The sequence below is a fragment of the Pseudorasbora parva genome, chromosome 20 (assembly GCF_024679245.1).
Source record: "Pseudorasbora parva isolate DD20220531a chromosome 20, ASM2467924v1, whole genome shotgun sequence".
NCBI classification, from domain to species: domain Eukaryota; kingdom Metazoa; phylum Chordata; class Actinopteri; order Cypriniformes; family Gobionidae; genus Pseudorasbora; species Pseudorasbora parva.
Window position 1 is genome coordinate 19,647,612 of NC_090191.1, and position 16,130 is coordinate 19,663,741.

A 16,130-nucleotide genomic window follows, 5' to 3' on the forward strand; every position below is an offset into this window, starting at 1 on the left:
TCTGTCTGTCTGCCAGCCTGTCTAGCCGTGGGCATGTTTCATCAGTTTCTCATGGAAATGAAGTTCGAACAGAATAGGAAATCTTAAAGGGTGTGGCCTCCGACACAAACCCCATCAGGGGACCAGAGTAGACAAAAGCAGCTTCAAAGATCTTAAAAAAGAGAGTCTGTCTTTCAACACAAGCCCAAACCAAAGGAAACACACTGTTAAGCAGTATTTTGCAGTATTCGTTTGGCCTGTTTCCAGCAGGATATGAGGGTGTGAGGTATTATTCAGATGGATATCTCTGGTCATGCTGGGTGCTTTCAATACATATCTGGCTCATAATCTGGAACCACTTGAATACACTCACTTTGCACACTTAAATGGCATGCATTTTTTAATTTAAGTTAGACATCTTTAAGGTTTGCATTTAACAAATTTAAATGTACAACATAATTAAGAGTTACATGAGGATTTAACATGTGGATTTATATGTAGGATTTAAATGTGTTTAAATATTTGTAATTAATTAGTTGAAATGAATGTCTGTGGAAAACATCTCTAATCCTACACTCAGCTTAATTTAATTGTTGACTTCAATCAATAGGTCTCATTCAAGAGAAAAAAAAAAGATTACATTTCGATGTATATTTTCATTGTGGCCATTCTTAGATAAACTGTGGCATTGAATTGAACTGTAAGAACAACTTTACAATTGATTTACAATTGAGTTGAGTAAGGAGGCTCGCATAAAAAAAAAAAAACCTATACCACCTGACGTGGAGCACAATAACGGTGTGCCTTGTACCGTAGAGCACAACATGGTCAACAACAGACCAGTTCAAGTATGTTCTCCCTGTTGCCTTTGATTTAAGAGTTGAGCTTCATGCTGTTTGATTTCACCAACTCATTTATCTGACCTCTTAATCAGTGGAGTAGAATAACAACACCCCAGCTGCCAAACGCTGTAGGAAACCAATGTTTTTTAGAAAGCTGCCATCCGAAAAATTACAAGAAGCAGTGATAAGACATGGTTCATGATTTGTTGAATGAGACTGAATGTATTGTTTTATTAGCAGAGTGACCTTGAACATGACTTCAAAACAGACTCTATTTACTTTCTAAATACACATTCCTAGGTTTATTGGGAATGATTAATTGATGCATCTTATTCAATGTTTCATCAAAATGTAATAACTTCAGCACCCACTGAAATGGGTTTCCTTTTCTGCTGACATCTTCAATGCCATGCACACTATTGGATAATGTTAACCAATGGCCAAATACTTAAAGGGTTAGTTCACCCAAAAAGGAAATGTATGCCATTAATGACTAATGTCTAATGAATTAATGTCGTTCAACACCCGTAAAACCTCTTTTTTTATCTTCGGAACACAGTTCAAGAAATTTTATATTTAGTCCAAGAGCATATGCAAGCGTATGCATACTGTACATGTCCAGCAAGGTAATAAAAACATCATCAAAGAAGTCCATATGTGAGATCTGTGGGTTAGTTACAATCTCTTGACGCACCAAAATATATTTTGGTCCAAAAATCACAAAAATTATTCAGCATTGTCTTAGGAACACCTGTTCAATTTCTCATTAATGCAATTATCTAATCAATCAATCACATGGCAGTTGCTTCAATGCATTTAGGGGTGTGGTCCTGGTCAAGACAATCTCCTGAACACCAAACTGAATATAAGAATGAGAAAGAAAGGTGATTTCAGCAGTTTTGAGCATGGCATGGCTGTTGGTTCCAGACGGGCCGGTCTGAGTATTTCACAATCTGCTCAGTTACAATAATTTTCACGCACAACCATTTCTAGGGTTTACAAAGAATGGTGTGAAAAGGGAAAAACATACAGTATTGACACAATCGTGATTGTAAAAGCGCTATATAAATAAAGTTGATTGATTGATTGATTGATGCAGCAGTCCTGTCTGTGAAAATGCCTTGTTGATGCTAGAGGTCAGAGGAGAATGGGCCGACTGATTCAAGCTGATAGAAGAGCAACTTTGACTGAAATAACCACTCGTTACAAACGAGGTATGCAGCAAAGAATTTGTGAACACGCACAACCTTGAGGCGGATGGGCTACAACAGCAAGACCCCATCGGGTACCACTCATCTCCACTATAAATAGTAAAAAGAGGCTACAATTTGCACAAGCTCACCAAAATTGGACTGTGCAGGCTGCTGGTGGTGGTGTAATGGTGTGGGGGATGTTTTCTTGGCACACTTTAGGCCCCTTAGTGCCAATTGGGCATTGTTTAAATACCATGGCCTACCTGAGGACATGGTCTTTCTGACCATGTCCATCCCTTTATGACCACCATGTACCCATCCTCTGATGGCTACTTCCAGCAGGATAATACACCATGTCACAAAGCTCGAATCATTTCAGATTGCTTCCTGAACATGACAAGGAGTTCGCTCTACTTAAATGGCCCCCACAGTCACCAGATCTCAACCCGATAGAGCATCTTTGGGATGTGGTGTAATGGGAGCTTCATGCCCTGGATGTGCATCCCACAAATCTCAATCAACTGCAAGATGCTATTCTATCAATAAGGCCAACATTTCTAAAGAATGCTTTAATCACCTTGTTGAATTAATGCCACGTAAAATTAAGGCAGTTCTGAAGGCGAAAGGGGGTCAAACACAGTATTAGTATGGTGTGCCTAATAATCCTTTAGGTGAGTGTACATAGCTTGCCAATGCAATGTTGTTGTGGGAGTAAATATTTAGTTTAAAGGTATATTCCTAGAAAAAAAAATTCTCATATGTTGCTCTTTTAAAGCTCTATAAAAGCTCATTTAATATCATTTTGAGTTCATACTGAGTTCTCAAACTATTGACTTTTGCATTTTGACGCATCTAAGCTCCGTTTAAGAGTACATTTACACGACAATGACACTGAAAATGAAACGGTTTGACCTTTGCACTTTTCGCATACAGACAACAATGTTGTCAAAACGATCCCCATTCACTCAGATCCACAAAAACGCCAAAAAAAACGGTGACATGTTATTCATGCCAGGCCAGTAGTTCGCCTGGATTATACTTTGTAAAGAAACTCTACGTGCCTATAAACTGAACACATAATTGCCCGTATTTATCAAAAGTGCGTACACCAAATTTCCAGCGTACACCTTGCGTACACCCAAACCCACGGTGACTTTGAGATTTATCAATATGGACGTTGGCGTACGGCACGCTCAAATCCTCCGCCAGCTCAGGAGGTGGTGTACGCACGTTTGAGTTAGAGCGAAAATGCGCAGAAAAACAATTCCTAACACCACAAAACGCACTGGCAAGATATGCTATATGACCCACTGTTAAAAACCACAACAACAACATTCAGTGTTTATTTTTGTGCAACATGAACGTCAATGTTTAATTTGTGTGACTTTACCAAAGCGTTTGATTTGTAGGCATATGTATTCCTCCAGTCGCGAGCCTGTGCGCTTTATCTGACGGTTCAGGCCCGTGCCTGGCCCAGCAGCTGCGCACGGACTGGGACTAAAATAATTCAGACTGACAAAATAATAAAAATGACCTTCTTCTTTTAAATAATAATAAAATCAATAAAAACGACACTCTTCTTCTGAATAACAAGCGTCATTAAAAATAATAATCATAATAATAAGAAGAAGAATCTTACAAATCTTACATGTAATTATTAATGTTAATGAATCTTACTCCACATCACATCATCATCACTATTGTACACCCCAATACATGTGCCGTGATACGAAATTAAATGCTAATTGTTTCAAAACGTGCTGTAAAATAATGCATTGTGATGGTAATTTATCATCCAAACAGCTATTTAAACTGCTGGAGTGCGCTTCTCAACCTCCACACTATTAACAGTACTCGTAATTTGGGTCCATATTTTGTTTTTGTAGGTGCCTTTAATTCCACTCTTTAAACTCCCAAATAATACAATTTTGTTTTTTTCCCCACTTCCCTGGTGATCTCGATGGGCGCGTCTCAATCATCTCACTAGTTCAGTAGTCAGAGCACTGATCAGGGAGTAAGCCCATTGACTTATGTCCTAATCAGTGCCCTGACTAGTGGACTAGTGAGATGATTGAGCGCGCCCGATCTCCACGTCGGAGAAGTTTCGCTTCTTTGCCGTCTTCTGTTTGTCCATGGCGTAAAATGAGGGTGTGGGGGAGGCGGAGACTTGAATATATAGGGGCGTGTTATTCTAATGACGATCGTTTTCAGCCGCCGCATTTATCAAGGGCAGGTATTGCGTACACCTGGATTGCAGAGGTGCGCACAGCTTCATAAATCAGGCGGTGAGAGGAGTGTAAGCATAATCTTACGTCAACATATACACCAGTTTCTACGCAAGATTGATAAATGAGGGCTAATATGCATGAGCATGATGTCACCGCTTTCACAAATTCAAGTTTTTATAGCGTACATGGAGAACATAACAGTATAGTCTTCAAAACATTGCACTGTAAAAGTTTGCATCTCCAGGCCCCTTAAATCACCGCTGTTCTCTAAATGAATGACCAAAATGCATTAAAATAATTTCTGTTTTAAATATAAAACGTTGTTGTGTAAATGACCCCTATGAGAAGCTCTCCTTTTAACTCTTTGCTGTCTAAGACAACTGAGACACACAGTAGATCTTGCTTCTGAGTTTGTTTGAGTGTTAAACCCTCATGTGTCCAGGTGCAATTTGAGTCAGATTAGCCTCGTTTGCTCTTTTGCGTGGTGTAAAATGGCAGACAGACCTAAACAAAGACTTCTGTGTTGAGACAAGATGCCATACCCAGAATCCCAAGTTTTGCTATTTCCCACTCCTGTGAACAACAATTATCAAAGACAGACTTTTTTGAAATGTATAAAAAATGCATGCAAATTTCCAGCTCACAAAAAAAACAAAAACAACAACAGTTACTTGAAAGCAACAAAACCATGGAATTTAAACAGCTGATGTACAATGTTTGATGGCTAAAACCTATTAGCCTAAATATCCCAAATCCTGCTTTGAACTTGTTAATCGACTTTTCCTCTGTTCTTTCTCTGTGAAAACAGCAGAGCTCTATAACTCGCACTAGTGAGGCAGTAACCGCACCAGCACAGTGTTTGTTGGGGGTAGTTTCAGATCTCTGGTGGTTTTGGCTACGAGCCACATGGTACTGTCAGAACAGAAAACAAGCAGGGCTCCGAACATCTACCTCAGGCGCAGATGAGATTGCTGTTTGGGCAGGTACCACCATACTGTTTTTATGAAGACTGGAGATCCTGTACAACACAGATTGCTGGCAACTGTTTAACAAAAATATTAGCTAGCAGTGTTTCGCTAACCCTCTGTATCTCAATCATCTTCGATCTCAGCGTCTGGCTGCATACCATGCGTCCCCTGGCTTCTGACACAGGCAGGTGTCTACTTGCGTGAGGTTTCCACCTAAGGCTGCTTCCTCAACATCCATCTGCACATTAAAAAGTTGCTTATGTATTCTACTATAGATTAATCTTTTTTTTTTTTTTAAGTGCTGTTCACACAAACCTCTCCCCTATGTGACATGGCAGTGAGAAGGACTAATGCAGGTCGTTCTATCCAGCACTGCAGATGTGGGATCTGGTTTCATGGCAGAGAAGTTGGTACATCAGCCCGGATTTTGGAGAAATGGGGGTTTCTCACAGGGCTGAATTGGTGCCAATTTTGTACGAACTCTTCTTGAGAATACTGTATTTGTCATCAAATCCCAAATATTCAACATTAACGCATAAACGTTATTCACGTGTTGAATTAAATGTAAATAACGCAAATAAATAACTGACGTAAGCAAAATCGCGTCATTATCGTAATTTATGTCACACAGTTAGATGATTTTAGAAGTTGAGACCATTTACAGTGGCTCTATTCAAACCCTTTAACCCATTTTCACTTCCCTGTTTGTGATCATTTTAAGCCACTAAACTCAGTCCAATGATCCAGTAAGCAAATTCATTCAAACAATCAGTCCAAAATAGCGCTAATGTAAAGAAAACCAGGCTGATTACATCAGAGATGGCATCCAAAGAGAATAGAGACTTGTGTTGTGTTTTCAGTGATTCCATGTGTGTTCGCTTTAAAACACAAGCTCTGTCAAATCCTGTGAATGTTTCTGAAAAATGTGTGAAATGCAGGTAAAATACAGGAGTTATACAGTAGTTTGTTATATTGAGGCACAAACATGTGGTCCTGTAGGATATGGCAACTTGACTTGTTTAAGAAACTCCTGGCTGTTGCGCTGTAAACATACACTGTTAATTCTGCATTTTTTTGGGATTTTTTTTTAAGGATGCTTTTGAGATTTTTCGGACTTATATCATTTGGTCATTTTGTTTACTTTTGAAGTCTACAAGTGTCCTTTTTTGGAAAGAAACCTAAATTTACTTTGAAAAAAGCTTGCAGAAAATACAGACAAAATAGTGCGATTAATCATGATTAAATGTATATATAGCTATTTACAGTGGATTAAAACTGGAAAACATGGATTGTAAAATAGATATGTTTTTCTTTGATTTGATTCCAATAAAATTAAATATGATGTCTTCCCTGTCGAAAATAATGCTATGTAGATATACAGTTGTCCTTGTCATTGTTTTTTAACACCAAAACACCTCATGTCTGCAGAAATTATGCTTATTAATCCAAATTAAAATGTGCAAATTATGACTTGCATAATACCTTTTGTGAACTGAGTGATAAAAAAATGTTAATAGTTTTCACAGGCATAATTATATCTTGGACACTGTTAAAGACTTGCATTCCCATTCTAAACATGTACAAAGTTTCAAATATAAGTTGGACATTTGATGGAGCATTTCTGTGCCAAAAATACTCCTTTCGATTTCTTACAAGTTTCTTACAAGCTTTTCTCACAAGTTTTTTAAGTTTTTTTTTTTTTTTTTCTGAGTATGGGCCTATGTGACGTCAACCAGGGTGGAATTTCCTTATACGGGCACTTCTCCCTGAAGGGTGTGCGCGCACACGTCGACCAGAGCGAGGGAGCAATGCTCATTAATGCGTTTTGCTCGGCTTTAGGGAAGTCGTAGGCTGCGCTGCACAGGTCACAGGAGTTCACTAAATCAACAATGTCACCAAAGATGTGTGTTTTTTGTTGTCAGGGCAAGACAACCATGTTCAGCTTCCCAAAGAACCCAGAGTTAAGGGGACAGTGGATGGAGTTTATTTTTACGGAGCAGCAACAGGAGTTTTGTTTTTGTTTGTTCTCTGCATTTCAGTGATTATTGTTTTCTAAACAAGGCCCTGTTCAACTCTGGATTTGCAGATTGTCTAATGCTAAAAGATAGAGCGGTCCCAACGATAAAGGTTCATGGTCATGCAACCACAGGCTGTGAGTAAAACTGCTTTAAATGTCTGTTATGTATGTGAACATGACAGTGAGTCTCTTCTCCAAAAAAAAAAAAAAAAAAAAAACACCTTAATATTTAATCGTTTACTTGCCTTAAAATGATTTACTCACTCATGTCATTACAAACCAGTTGACTTTCTTTCACAAACATAAATCAAGACATTTGAATGTGTACGTTACAATACAGTAAATGGGGATTGAAGCTTTCAAGCTACAAAAAGGACCCAAAACCAGAATAAAAATGGGTCCCTAGGACATGCAATATTTCAAGTCTTATGAAGCCATTGTTTTAAGTTACATATTTTCATTTAACCTATAGTCTGTGTGATTTGTTTGCAAATCGAGTCAGTTCTTAGATTCAACTAACTGACTCAACCATCTGGTCATCTGATCTGGTGGATCCATTAGATCACTGAAAAAATGAATTCGGTTTTCTCACACAAAGCTTTAAAAATGTGGAATGCAGTCATAAAGGTGTATAGATGATATTTATGGTGCTTAAAACCTTCAGTTCTCGTTGTAACCGCATGGAGAAGGACCAACACAAGTAAATGATATCCGAATAAAATTTTTGAGTGAACTATTCCTTTAAAAGAGGCCTCCAGCTAAGGTTTTCTCTCTGGAGGGTTGAAAACTCCCGTCACCTCTACACACCGATCTCTAGGGACGGAGGGTTTGCTGGAGCCATGGCAACACACTTGATCCCAACAGCTCCTGACAGAGGATGAGGTCAGAGAGAGAGGCATGCCCAAGCCTTTATTTCATCCTAACCGACTAGGGGGGAAGTACAAAGGAAGAATTGCTTTAAAAAGAGTCATATCATGGAAAACAGGATTTTCATGCTCCTTCGAAATGAGCGAGTTTGATGTCCTATGTAGACATATTCTCAAAACACAAAGCTTCCTCTCCAGTCCATACTGAAACTATATTACAACTACATTCAGAAGTTGTTTATGGCATTAGTCATGAGTGCACTAACATATATTTTCAGTATTCAGCCATTTGTTCTACTATCTTGTCATCCCTATTTGTTCCTTTATTCATGTTCTGCTTGTTTTACCTTATTTACCTTTTGGGTCTGATCTATGTTTTTTTAATTATTATTTTGAAATTAATTAGAAAAAATGCTTACACATTCTTACACGCTATGAATAAAACATTATTATTATGTTTACTATTAATAATATAATACTTAAATAATAAAATACAACCAAGGTCATTTACATATAAAAGTTTTAAAGGTACAGTAGAAAAAAACAGCCGGTCCAATCCCAAAGTGTAGAGGGTGGAAAATTGTCATGAAATACAAAATTATGATATTGGTCCTTAAAAACCTTTTGTAACATTTTAAGAGGACCCAAGGGAAACATTGCTTTGTTAATACGTGAGTTGTGTGTCATTGTTAGGTGGTTGCTAGGCTGCTGCTCATTGGCCAAATCAAAAAAAAGTCTCTATGATATTCTTGTTTGTAGATATAGCTTAAAAATAGGTGTATAAATAAAATAATAAAATAAAATAAAATAAAATAAAATAAAATAAAATAAAATAAAATAAAATAAAATAAAATAAAATAAAATAAAATAAAATAAAATAAAATAAAATAAGATAAAATAATAAAATAAAATAAAATAAAATAAAATAAATAAAAATAAATAAAAATAAAATAAAATAAAATAAAATAAAATAAAATAAAATAAAATAAAATAAAATAAAATAAAATAAAATAAAATAAAATAAAATAAAATAAAAAATAAAAGAGGTTAATGAACTTTTGTTCAGTTTTCAAACAATCAGCAATTTTACGCCAAACCATAATTAAGTGTAATATGTAGGCCTGGCACAACTCTATGAGAAACTTTCTCTGGATATGTTTGGCAACAGTTTGGGCACATTGCAAATTTGATAGCTCATTTAGAGAGATGAAAAACACAGTCTTAAGGGTACATCAATGTTTCTGCTCTGAGCAGGATTCTTGAGTTTCACATTCTCAAATGATCTGTTCTGGACATGTACCGTTCAGCCCATTCGGTGTACTACAAGCACAAGTGGAAGAATTAATCATCGATATGCGAACGTGCCCCGAGTCTACCTTCAGAACATCTCAGTGTTTCGACTGCTAACACAAGTCAGTACAGGAGAACACGGCTGTAAACGGCTCTAAATGGCTTGTGTTTTCCCCAGAGGGGCTAACTGAGCTTGGGTTTGACAGTAACGGTTCTGCGGTTCAGGAAAAACCGCTCGGCTTTCAGATAAATCCGCCGCTGCTGCCACTGACCTGTCAGTTAAACGGGAAGACAACTGTGTTATAAGGGATTAGAGCGAAATGTCAATCAACGGATTGGGTTACACACAAAAACAACATGAAAAAAACTGATGATAGAGTCCTTTTACACCTTCACATTACTTACAGAATATATTCCGGTATGACAACTTTCTCAGAGCTGTGAATGTGAGTATGTTGAGCTGTGAGGTCTGAAAGACTGGGCTATATATTCAATACATTTCCAATGTATTTGGTATTATTTTGTAGGGGATAATTATCCAACACTGTGACTCTCACATGTTAACTTTCCTAAATACCGTGATACTTTCAAACCAAGCGACAACCTCCCACGATATCTCTTGAAGCCAATACGGAAGTAATGTAAACTGCAATTCCTCGACTGGCCACTAGGGACAGGCTCCAGAAGGAAGCAGAATCTCATTGAGCCATATGTTAAAATTCCCAACTTTACAGCAGAAAAAAAAAACATGTTTAGAGCCTGGTACAAATTGTGGTTTTGGCATACACGGCTAATTTTTACCTTAATGATTTTTTTATAACTCATTTGTTTACGTTATATAAAGTCTTTAAGTTCTGCATAATTAAGAGCGTGGTTACTTTGAATGACAGGTGGATAGCCATTTATCCACCATCTATAGTCATTGCCTTACCTAAGCTCCGCCCACATCCCACCTTTTTGCCCATTTTCTGTTATCCGGGAGTGACACGCGATGACTCGCTCGCAAGATGGCAACGCCCAGCTCGCCCCTACATTAAGCTTCAGAACGGCTTATCGGAATCCTATGGGTGACGTCATGGACACTACGTCCCTATTTTTTACAGTCTATGTTTCAAACCCATTTTTTATGTCACAGATAACATATAAAAGATCTGAATTTGATATAAAGATATGATAAAAACAGATGGAGTAGATCAAGTCCATCAACACCCCGATGCTTACACAGTTCTTTATCTCGTCCTGGATCAACATTTCATTTGGTAACAAATAGGAAGTATTTTACATATGCATACAGTATGATTGCATATGATATCGCTTGTTTCTGCTTCTTCGCCTGTGTTTTAATCAGGAGATTCAGTACTCTTTTAGAAGATGTGTCATAGCGCATACTGTATAACTGTGAAAACAAGGAAAGCCGGAAAATTCCAATGGTGGACAAAAAGATGTATGAAGCTGAGACAATAAAGGGTGTATTTTTTTTTTTTTTTACAAACCAGGAAGTCTAGATCGAGAGATGCTTTCGTATTTTGCTATACCAAGCAAAAGCACTCATTATTATCACCTAACACATACACACATCCAAACTCTCTTTCTCTCCTCAGAGGAATTGTGTCTGGAGCAGGTGTCATGGCAGAATCCATCTGTGTGTGAGTGTCGTACAGGAGGGGGTGTCTTTGTCACACTGATCTCCTTCGCTATCAAACAGAATTACCTCACCCGCCCTCCGGCTGTGTAAACCTAGAGCTGTGAATAATTCAAGGGAACTGGCCTAGGTTCACACACATACACACACATCCTGAGGACATACACATAGCACGGTGTTGTCGGCTGGCCTACGGGACATGGGGACCACTTTTAAACCCATGTGTCTCAATAACACATCTCATTTATCAATGCTCGGCTATACTCCAAACAGAAAGAGATGGACGTGTGCTTTTGTTCTCTGCTATGTGCGTAATCCACCAAACTCGCTTTTAAGAAGGAAAAAGTGTGCATGTACAAAGCCGTGTCTTATTTCAGGTGCTGTCCACTTCTCACTGAACAGGTTACTAAAGACATTCATGTCACGTAATAAAACTCTTTATGGCAGTCTGGATAGACCAGACCCGTTATTGAAACTTAAAGCTGTGATGTATTCTAAATGACAAGATGAAAATCTTTTGGCCGATACAGATTACAACTACTACAGTATAATAGATGGCATTATTTTTTTAAATTATTTAACTTATTCCATCTTAATGTGCAGAGTATTGTAACTACAAAATGTATAATGCATTATAAAGGTATTCAAAATGTACATTATAATGCATTATTTCTTTTTATAAGTAACTGTAACAAAAGTTAAATGGTTAGTTCACCCAAAAAAAGATAATTATCCCATAATTTGCTCACCCTCAAGCCATCCTAGGTGTATATGACATTCTTCTTTCAGACGAATACAATCAGAGTTATATTAAAAATATCTAGCTTCTGGCGGACTGCCTTCCGTATTCAAATTACGAAGAAAGTGTAATGCCTCTCGCAGTTTAAAATGCTTAAGCTACGTCCGACGTCATCATCGCACCAGTTGCACTTTTTTATGCTATGTCCGACATAATCAGCGCAGCAGTTTTCATAAGTTGACTACGGAAGGAAGTAAGCTAGATATTTTACTGTATAACGTTAAATATAGATATTTTTCTTACAAAAATGCATCAATTTGCTTCAGAAGGCCTTTCTTAAACCCCCGGAGGACAGATACACATTTTGGGGGTTTCAAATTTTGGACTGCCATTATTAAGCTTGGAAGAGACAGGATATTTTTTTTATATAACTCCGACTGTACTCATCTGAAAGACGAATGTCATATACACCTAGGATGGCTTACGGTTGAGTAAATCATTGGGTTATTTTCATTTTTGGGTGAACTATCCCTTTAAAATGCATTATAATATTTGCAAATCCCTTGATAAATCTGAAATTGGTTGCTTGCTATATGTTTTAAATGCATTATAATTATATACTAATTATTTATAAGCAAAAAACAGTGTTAGGAACTGAGTTCTAATTTAAATTTGACATGTTTCAAATGAAATGGGATATTAGCAGATTAAAAAACATATTGATAAGTGTCTAGTACTTTTGAAAGCTGACACAGATTTTTTTTTTAAATTATTATTATTAAACTGGAGGAAAAAAAACTCCTGAAACTTTGGCTATGGACTCTCATGGGTACAGTCATTGATTGGTAGCTACTCTAAAAGCGGCCAAACTTCACAGAATCTGACCCATGCCACAGTATGATGAATGAGTGGGTCATAATGGCCTGCTCTTTAGTAAAACAGGCCTGATCGTACATTCAGCTCGAGTGCATTCCTCTGGCGAGAGCTTTCTAAAGTGAATGACAGCTGAATAGCAGGCGGAAGAAGATCTAAGAACCGTAGAAATCAGCAGTCATTCTTGATAAAATCCCTTGACATGAAATTCATCATCTTGACACTAAATCACCAGTAATCTCCTCATACACCAGGCCAATTATCTCACTCGTAACTGAAAGTAAAACAACAAAAAAACAGCTTTACGTGGACAATTGACACAGCTTTTTTTTTTAGATACAACTTATCCTGAGTGATTGGATGAATTGTATGTACTGTAAATGTCACATACTAAGTTTCTTCAATGAGTTGCTCTGTTGGGATGATAGGAAACAGGTCTATAACTAACCAGTCTGGAACTTAAGGAAATACAAGCTCAAGAGATAGTTCAGATAAACGTGTTTTTGGATGAAATTACAATCTCTACGCATTATCATTATCTTCTTCCATGGCAGTTTGCTTGGTTTGTACTTAAATTTCACCAAGTACAACATGTTCCTGAAACAACATTCCATTTAACCAATCAGATTTGAGGGACAAGTTTACGGTTTATGTCAAGATTGGCTTACAACCAGGGTTAGGCGCTTGTACATCAGTGTAATTAACATATCCTTTCCCTCTGATATTCGGGATAAGTTTTGGGTAGGGATATGGTTAGAAGAATATGTGTTGTATGCTGATAAAAATATGAAGTAGTAGAAAAAGTAGTCGCCTGAAACCATAGGATAATTACATCCTGACAACTGATTGCCCTTCACTAGCGACTATCCTAAAGGCAGCAGAGCCCTCTGAAAACCTGGTCACAGCAAAAACATTTACTATAATATAACAAGATATCCTGTGATTTAATTAAATTATTGTATGGAGAGGTATGCTTTGGAGTAGGATATGAATATGTGCAAAACTCACTGTTGATGTGGAACCTCACATATAGGAAATGTTACAAAACTAAGTTTTTGAAAAGTTAAGTCCTTTTGGATTCATTTAGTACAAATTCATTCTCAACCTCAACTTCAAAATTAAACACTATTTAGTTAACGGCATCATGTCTTCCAAATGTACCTTCCTTATGCAGATACGATTTTAAAAAAAGAGCCTATGATGTCATTCTTCCTTCCTCTACAGGGTGTGACGTACTCGCTCTGTGTGTCTCATCCTCTCTCCTTGCCCCATTTCCCTCTTTAAATCCCAACACCTTTTCCATGTGGTGGAGACACACTGGGTTTCCAACATTCCTACATGCGATATTCCAACAATATATTAACCTTAACTGGGATACGGTGACACAAACAGAAGATATCGGCATAATAAGTCAAGCTTGTTTGGGTTGAAGTGACTGCCTTGAATATGAACTGGTGCTCTGAACAAGCCTCCATTTCATCACTTCATTCACATTCCTGTATTTCTCTAACATTGCTTATTTATAGAATACAGGAAAAAATGTGGACTACAGAAAATAAAATGTCCTCATGTTGACAGCTGGTTACCATTTTACTACAAATTAAATTGAGGATTTATGAAATAGCCAATACGCCAGCTTATAGGCATATTCCCATTGAACACAATTCTATCTACGACAACTTTTTAAATGAATATGATCCATCACGTTGAACCCCATCAAACCCTAATCAGCCTGCAGAAAGTTAGATTCTCTAACCAACTACCAACAAATGTTTCGATGCTTAACTGAACTTGGGTATGTCAAAATCGTTGTCCATTTTGTCTTTATACAGTAGCCATTAGTATACTGGAAATATACTGGAACTGATTTTCCTGACGAACGGTTCTTTAAAGGAAGTGTATGTAAGATTGTGGCCAAAACGGGTACAGCAATCACTTTCAAATTACTGTAGTGCGGTGTATCCCTCTCCCCCTCCCCCTGAGTCGAGGTTGCCAGGTAGGCTGCAAAATCCAACAGGAACATTTGTAGCTGCAGCTGTGGTAACTAGAGCAGAGCTGGCAACCCGGATGCCGAAACACTACTAACCCAGCAATTGGGTTGTTTTAACCCTACGGTTGGGTTAAATATTTGCTTTACCCTTTAGGCGCCAGAGGTTTTTTCCTAAAACGTTCGATTTTGACATCTTAATTTCAAAAGGCTATTTCTTAAAAGTGATAAAAGATAGAAACTTTCTGTAAATTAGAGACATATTAAGGAGGACCCTAAGTTTATGTAGAGATTACATTTTCCCATTTAATTTGCATATTATGACGTCATAGCGTGGGGGTAATCTTGGATTGTAGAGTTTTCATGAAAAGCCACATGTTTAAATGATAAACTGCTGCACTTCTTTCCCCCCAAAATGTCCCTCACCTTCTGTGTGCTATATTGCACAATACTGATTGTTTAGGTAAATAGTAAACAGTACACAAACTGTGTAAATCATTACTAATAAATGGTAGAAACAAACCGAATGCATGTAGCAGTTTGCCTTTTGCTGTAGAGATTTTCCATTTACTACATACAGTAAGCACTCTGATTCCATATATAGGGCACATATATATTATATATTATATATTATGCATAATAGCCCCTCTGCCCCGTGTCACAGCGCGTCTGCTTGTGTCCAGATCTGCCTCGCGCGGCCGCCGAGTGTGCACGGCCACTGTTACTGTCATTTTGACTCCCCACCCTGCCTCCACGTTTCCCTCGAACTTGCTTATGAATACTTCGACCATTTCTAACAGTGGTGTTAGATAAAGTCTCCACCACAATACTGTCGCCGCGATTGCCGCGAAATCTGAGGTTGAATGAAATTTGACACCCTATTTGACAAAATCGTCCATTTTATTCAGTGACGCATCTTGTCGAGTAAACTCGACCGTGGCGCCAAGAGGGTTAAGACAACCCAATCGAATTTTTTAGAGTGTAGATAGGTGGAGGGTGGAGCTTCAGGCCAAAACACAGCATGTCAACATCAACATCAGTTGAGGGGTGCAACAACAACTTTTAAATGACAATATCCTGGCTGGACTACTGTTTTCATTGATATAAGTATTTGAAATTAACATGATTTCTTAATGTCTAGTGACACATCAGGTCCATTTTATGATTCATAAATTCATAATTTATCTAACGTAGACTCGTAGACAAAAAATCATTGTTGGAATCAAAAGTTATTGGCTTGAACCAGTTGAATAACTCCCTTACCGTAGAGGTATATATTATTTGCACCAGTAGTGTCACAAAACATAATAATAATAATAATAATAATAATAATAATAATAATAATAATAATAATAATAAGGACGGTTTATACACAGTGGTTAATCCTAATGGAAGAACTAATGAACCTAAATCGTTAAGTGGAAACAGAGCCCGGTCGTAAATCCCCTTGTTATTCCCATCCCTACTAATGAATCTCTTTGGACAAAGACACAAGCTGTTGGAGAG

The 16,130-nt window shown here is 37.5% G+C and overlaps 1 protein-coding gene across 5 annotated transcripts in view; it reads right to left on the reverse strand.

The window, feature by feature from the left end:
• Positions 1-16,130, reverse strand: part of celsr1a (cadherin EGF LAG seven-pass G-type receptor 1a) — a 116,747-nt gene that overhangs the window by 39,142 nt on the left and 61,475 nt on the right. The window lies entirely within an intron of this gene.